Here is a 7,568-nt window from a genome sequence, read left to right on the forward strand (position 1 = left end):
TATGGAGTTTCTCAGAACCTTTTTCTTCCACTCTAAATCATTCACTTGAGTTCATCATTCATCAACATATCTTAAGTTCTTCCCTAGAATCATTCTGGCTTTTTGTGGAACTTTTCCCACTTTTCTATGAGCATAATCTAACTTTTAGATGCTCCAAGATATATTTTCATTAGCTCTAAATACTTTATTTGGGTTCCTCATGTTTCATAATGTCTCCAAGAATTTTCCCTAAAATTTTGGAGCTTTCAGAGTAATTTTCGTGACTTAAATATCAATTCTGGACTTTTTCTGAAATTATTTTAATCATGAAATTATATAATTCCAATAAATAATAAAATATGTTGATTTTCCACTAACCTCAAACACTACATGAAAAACAGTTTGTAGCAACGGGGCTTTTTTTAGGGCGGCTGGCATTGGAGCAGCCCCTACAGTGGCATGCTTGGGCTCCAGCATAGTAGCTGTCCCTACAAATGGCACAATAGGGGCAGCTGGTAATACAAGTCGCCCCTTCAAATGCGTTGATTTGTAGGGGCGGCTGGTATGTAGAGGCGGCTATTACTAGGTGCCCCCTGTTGTGTCCATTTATAGGGGCGGCTGAATCACCAATCGTCCCTACAAATGCCCGTTGTATATAAGCACCTCTTCACCCCTCTGATAAATCATAGCCATTGGACTGACACTATGTGGCCCGATGTGTTCCAGCCGTTGGATGACCCCTGATAAATTAGAGTCGTTGGATCGAAAACACAAGTATATAAGCACCTCTTCATCCCTCCCAAACCCTAACCTCCTACCCTCTCTCAGTCACCCTCGTCCACCCTCCCTCCCTCGGCCGATAGCACAACTCTCTCTCTCTCTCTCTCTCTCTCTCTCTGTGTGTGTGTGTGTGTGTCTGTCTCTCTCATGCACGCGCGGATCGAGCATGGGGCCTTCTTCAACGATGCACAAGGGTGCGCCCCTCTAGCAGCGGTGCGGTGAAGCGTAGCCTAGGGCGGTAGGGCAGCGGCGCATAGCCTGGATGGACATGGAGCGTGGTCCCTCCAGCGGCGGCATAGCAGCTCGGGGTTCCTCCGGTGGCGGCGTGGGGCCTGTAGCCCGGATCGACACGGCGCGCGGCTCCTCTGGCGGCATCACGAAGGTAATCGCTGAGATCTCGTGATGGGTTCAGGTTAGGTTTTTGAGTGAAGTTTCGAAATCCAATGAAACTAGAAAACAAGCGCGGTGTTGCCGTGCACTTGCTTGTGCTGGGCCGGCCAGCGATACGTGGGTGTGGGGGAACGGACTTGATTGAATAACCTTTAGACGGGGGCTGAACATCAACCTTATATCCAGATGCAAAGAATTAGAATATGTTGTGTTCTCTCATTCTCTGTAATGAGTAAATAGATGATGAGTCCGATTTAATCCACTTCATTATACCATGAGAGCAATTGAGGCATTTGTCTGAGAGAACACAACAATGTTGCTGTAGTGTTGCATATATTTCATAGGATGAATCGTTGGATAAGAAATTTCTCAATCTGAATGCCAACATTATGTCCATGTATGTACTGATTATTTTAAAGTTTCCCTAGTTTCCAACCGAACAATTCTGTTGATTGCTAGGACACTGCAAATAAGTTGAGTTGCTAATACAATCAAATCATCTCCTACTATTGTTGTAATTTGTTGTACTTAATTGAATGACCTTTAGATTTAGATGGGGCCTAACATCGAATCTTAACCCTATGTGAAGAATTATAATATGTGGTGTTCTCTGTGATGAGCAAACAGGTGACGAGTCCGATTTAATGCATTCCATTATACCATGAGGACAATCAAGGCATTTGTCTGAGGGAATGCAACAATGTTACTCTAGTATTCTAGTGTTTGATTGTTTTTTATCTCATTACAAGGAACCTATTAAGGATTCTGTACTGTTCAGACAAGGGGGGCTAGGTATTAAAGATGTTGTTGGAAATAATCTTGTGTGTCTAGGTGCAAGTTAATGTCTAGGTTCATAGCATTTACTTTAGTTAAATTTCAGCATGGAGTAATACGAGGAATAGGTTGATTATATATAATTGGGTAATATTCTGCATTAGTTAGGAGGCTATCATAGCCTGATTTGTAGCTCACGTTTGGCTAAGTAGAAGAGAACAGAAAAGGCAAAGTCATTCCAGCCACCAAAACCACTTGTGCTCGTGTGTGTTTCTTGTGTATGAGTTCCTTGTGTCCGGTTAGAGGCATATTTGTGTTTCAGATCTGACAAAAATGAATACGAGTTTAGTTTGTTGTCATTCATGTCCTAATTTCTTTCGTTACAGATGTGATTTTTGAACCTATTTTATTTCAAGTTAACTTTGACCATCGCTAAATTTAAATTACCTTGCAGCCGTGTTCTCAGCCTATTCTGTAACTTCATTCACTTTGTGGTCACGTAGGAATATAAGTTTGGCTCTGAGAAGGCTAGCACACTGAACACATATGCTACAATGAAGTCTGATGGTGGCCAGGGAGCTCCTCCTCTGGCGGCTACATCCACGCCAAGCCCCATCCTCGGCGTCCATACATCCACTCTGGTAAAGATGGCAACGGGTCGGGTCGATAGTCCGCGGACCCGCACCCGAGACCCGACAACACTACCCGAACCCGACCCAAAACCTGTGACGGGTGAAGTTCTGCCCCCGGCCCCGAACCCGGCGGGTCCTCGAAACCCGACAGGTTCCCCGAAACCCGCGAACTTTACAACAATTGTGCCGCATATGAAGTACTGAACGTCTGAAATGAAGATAACAAGCACCCATGGTCAAGCACATGCACAATTACGTCTGAATTGGAGATAATTAACATGCACTCAAGGTCATTCCGTTGTCCATGAACAATTAAAAATTTAAAACAATCCAAGGCCAATGGCCCAAGGCAAGTGCACGTGCATGAGCATACTGCAGTACCAGACTACCAGTAGAGTACTAGAGTTTCTTGAAACATAAAAACAAGAATAGGACTATTAATATACTATTATATAAATAAGAATTTTCAGAAGGCCTTCATCTTCATTTCATGCCATCATCGTCAATCATCATCATTCATCAATAACCGTGGAAGCTGGTACATCCTGCAAAGTAAAGATACAGAGAATAGATCAGTATATATACTATATATTATATAGAACTAAATCATCGATTCATCACAACTGGAATATGGAAAAATAATAGGAATACCGTTTCTTCCTCTTCTTCATCAAGACAAGTCATCAAAGCACTAACAAAAAAAGACTGAGACCCTGCAGTGCCAAAGTGTTTATAAATTAGATATTAGTACTTACAAGAAATAAACATGTTCACTTGCAATTATGCAATAGATCACAGATCATTTACCTATCATGTCGGCACGAGACCAAGCTTGCATACACATAAGTGCTTCTACCATTGATGGTGCAAGCCTACTGCGATGTGGACTGATTATTCTCCCACTAGTACTGAAGACTGATTCAGATGCCACTGTTGTCACCGGAATAGCAAGGACATCACGTGCAATTTTTCGCAAAGTAGGATATTTGAGTCCAGCATGTTGCCACCACATTATGATATCCAGCTCTTGTGTCCTAGCTAGCAATGGCTCCTCCAAGTACAAATCCAACTCTGTGCGTACATAAGTGGAGGTCACTGTAAGCGTCAATCCAATCTTCACCATCCATGGTTTGAGTACTTCTTAGCCTAGTTTGAGTACCATCGGTTGTGGCAACATCCTCCATTGGATCTTGGTATTCCAATACCAAATTGCATAGCATATCCTTCACTTTCTGAACAGCATCCTTTGCTGTACTTTCATTGCCATGTATTTTATTAAAAAGAGCACTCAACAGCTGTAATTTGTACCTGGGATCTAGGACAGCCACAGCAGCCATTAAACCATGGACATCTGACCAATATTTGTTGAACTTTGCTTTCATTCTAGTAGACATTTCTTCTACCTTGGGTATACCACTATTTGTCCACTTCCTAATAGTCAAATAAATGTTTGTGATCTTAGGAAAGAAAAGGTTGGCTGTGACATATTTAGTGCCTGATAGTAACTTTGTTACATCATAAAACATCTTTAATCTATCACAAACATCCCTAGCAAACTTCCAATCTTCTGCTTTTGGAACACATGGAGCTTTGGAAGCCAAGCGTTCAAAAACATCTTGATACAGAAGTGCATTGCTAAGCATAGTATATGTGGAATTCCATCTAGTTTTGCAATCAAGAGCTATTCTTTTTTCATATTTGCCTTTCATTTGCACTGCCATTTTCTCAAATTTTTCATGTCTTTTAGGAGTGGCTGACCAAAATCCAACACTGTCACGTATACTGTCAATCCCCTTCTCCATGACACTCATTCCATCTTTCACAATTAAATTTAATATGTGGGCAGCACAATGCATATGAACTAATTGACCATTCAACATACAAGAAGAGAGTGGCAACTTGCCTTGCATGACAGCCATGTTCTTTGCAAGATCATCATTAGTAGTTCCAATCATTTGCTTGACAAGGTTGTCATTGACGCTGCAATTATCAAGAGTAATGGTGGACAAATTTCTCTCAATGTGCCAATCTAGCAGGACTTCATGAAGAACATCAGTGATGACTTCTGCTGTATGTGGGGCTGGAACATAAATGAACCTACAAAAAAAAATACAACATAATGAGGAACACATGAAAAACAAGGCAGCCATTTATGAACACAAACTTGATTAATACAATATTACCTAATAAGGAAGCTTTTCAATTTCCAGTCATCATCAAGAAAATATGCTGTCACAGCCATGTAGCCCTTTTTCTGATGGTTTGCAGTCCACAGATCAGTAGTAACAGCAACACGGGAACTCAATTTTCTGAAGTACTTCACCATATTCTCTTTCTGTAATTCATACATTGTGAAAATGTCCTTCCTGATTGTGTTTCTAGACACTACTTTGAACAGCGGTTGTAACGCAGCACAAAACTTTTTAAATCCAACATGGTCAACCATAGAAAGAGGGTACTCATTGACAATAATCATAAGGGCAAGTTCCTTCCTAGCAACATCTTGATCAAAGACATATTTTTCAATAGTGACAGTCCCATCTTGCTGGTTTGGAGTTAACTTAAGAGTGGACTGTTGTAGACCTTTTCTACAAGATCTATTGTCACAAATTTGAAGATGTTTTTTCAAACTGTTTGTACCATTTCTTGTCTCTCCTGATAACAATTTCTTGCACCATTGGCATTTAGCTTTCCAAACCTCATTTACCTCAATCCTATCAAACTCTAACCAAACTTCAGATTTTAGCTCTCTTACTACTAACACGAACATCATCATCTATCTGTATCACATCTTCAGTACCTGCTGGTCCACCTGGACCTGCTACTGTAGCCGAATCAGATGGAGGTGCAGCCGAGTCACCTGTTCCTATCAAGGCAGTCGCACGTGCACAGGTAACAGCACCAGATCCATTGGTACCTTGCGTAGCCATTGCCCCTTCCTAGAAGAAAATACATCATTAATTCATTATTGACTATTGACAAATGACGAACAGATACATAGACCAGTGGCAGTCAAATCGTCTCTCTCACCATGGATCCGTGACCCTGTGCGGCGTGGTACGGCATGAACGGACGGACGGTGGAGCAAAGACAGCTTGGCGCGTCCGGCGGAGTCACGAACAGCAGCTGCGGCGTTGCCGAGATAAAACCCTAAACCTACGAGAGTGCGCAGAGAGCGGCGGAATGTGAAGGGCCGAGACGAGACGACGATCGACGACTCGACTACTGGAGGCGAGACTAGGAGTCGAGGAGATTCACTTGTATATATACGTCAACATGTAAATGGGCCACCACTTGATGGGCTTTTTTAATCCTGATTCCTCACGCACACTTTCGGGTCCCCGATGGGTACCCGCGGGGGAGACCTCAAACCCGCACCCGCCCCGCCCCGTTTCGGGTACCCGAACCCGCAAACCCACGGGGCAAAAACTGCACCCGCACCCACCCCCACTGGGTCTGAAACCCGTGGGTTTCGGGTCCAAGCCTGACCCGCTGCCATCTTTACACTCTGGTGAGCTTGAATAGCCAAACCTAACTCAATTGAGTCAACCAGGTTTAGTTGACAGTAGCACTAGATCAATAGCAGACACACTTGATGGCACAATGTTTTAATTGGAGTTAAAGAATTAAAAAATAATGTCAAATATATTTAGATAGACGAATCTTGTATACTGATGTTTCATTGGTAATTAAAAATAGAATAATATTCAGGCACATCTTGCAAGCCATAAGCTTTCGGCCGATTATAGCAACAACATCAAAATAGAAGGATTTTTTTTTCTAAACTTAGACGACAAAGAGTCAAAGACTATTTAGTCTAATCTGACATGGAATGCCAATTGGTAGATCAATTACAAAACTAATTTACACTGTACAAGTGCTTTGCCTACTCCATGGATGCCAGTTGGCTGACTAGCCATGAAATGAATTACATGGATCTTTTTGTTTCCATACAGTTAACAAGTTATTAACATGGTTATTTTTCTTAAGAATGTTGCTAACATGGTTACATTGGCTTTGCGTACTCCATGGATGCTGCAATTGACCTCCAAGTTTCTCTTTTTTTTTTTTCTCTGGCTCTGTGTTGATCTATGTCAGATACTCAGATGTACTTGCTGTAGTTTTATTTTAAAGAGTTAAATGCATCAGAGGTCCGTTAACTTGTGAGAAGGTTTCGGTTAGGTTCATCAACTTTCAAAGTAGCTTTTTAGGTCCATAAACTTTGTATGCCGTATCACTTAGGTCCATATCCCGCCACGCGGGCTTCTCATGCTGACGTGGCCTGCTGACATGTTCTTCTGAAGCCGCTCTTGGCAATGCATTTTGTCAAACGTGGGCGACTGCGGGCGGCGGCTGCAGGAGAGCAAGCCGTGGGAGGCACTGGAGGAGGCGTCGCCAAGTCCCGTGACAAAGGCGCTCCTCGATGGAGGGGACAGTGCGGGGGGGGGGGGGGGGGGGGGGGGGGGGGGGGGGGGGGGGGGGGGGGGGGGGGGGGGGGGGGGGGGGGGGGGCGGGGGGGGGCTCGCTGGCACAGCTCTCACGGGCAGCGGGACCTTTCATGCGGCGCGACGGCACATGATCGCATGAGCGGGCCGTTCCAGTAGCCAGACGCGCTCCCGGTGCTGTGGAGGAAGGCGCTCGCCAACGTTTCCTCGCCAATGTCCGAGTACTGTCTCGTCTTCACGGTCAGTCGCGGTTCGGCATTCCGGCTGTGTCGCTGATTGCTACCCCCTATTCGGCACCCAAAAAGCGGGCTGCTCATCCCATGTCGGACGCACTGCCAGTAGCCATGAACAAACTGGGCGACACCATGAAAGGCGACGGCGGGAGCACCTACCCGTCGGGGGCAAGTTCGCGCGGGCAAGCAGCGGCGGGTCGCTGGAGTCCCCACGCGTGGGCCTCAGCCGCCCCGACCCTCCGCGGTGCTCACCATGCCTCTACAGCGAGAGACCACGCGGCGCCGCTGATCGACCTGCCTGGAGGGCGTCGGGCTCCTCCCGCGACTCGCCCATG

The 7,568-nt window shown here is 44.7% G+C and overlaps 2 non-coding genes across 2 annotated transcripts; both read left to right on the plus strand.

Moving 5' to 3' along the window:
* The first annotated feature begins 1,369 nt into the window (after window positions 1-1,369).
* LOC136530414 (small nucleolar RNA SNOR75) lies at window positions 1,370-1,455 on the plus strand. Its single transcript, XR_010777769.1, has one exon. It is a non-coding gene; the product is annotated as a small nucleolar RNA SNOR75 (small nucleolar RNA).
* A 301-nt stretch (window positions 1,456-1,756) lies between these two features.
* On the plus strand, window positions 1,757-1,842 carry LOC136530413 (small nucleolar RNA SNOR75). Its single transcript, XR_010777768.1, has one exon. It is a non-coding gene; the product is annotated as a small nucleolar RNA SNOR75 (small nucleolar RNA).
* Window positions 1,843-7,568: the final 5,726 nt, after the last annotated feature.

Source organism: Miscanthus floridulus, unplaced genomic scaffold (assembly GCF_019320115.1).
Source record: "Miscanthus floridulus cultivar M001 unplaced genomic scaffold, ASM1932011v1 fs_122_2, whole genome shotgun sequence".
Lineage (NCBI taxonomy): Eukaryota > Viridiplantae > Streptophyta > Magnoliopsida > Poales > Poaceae > Miscanthus > Miscanthus floridulus.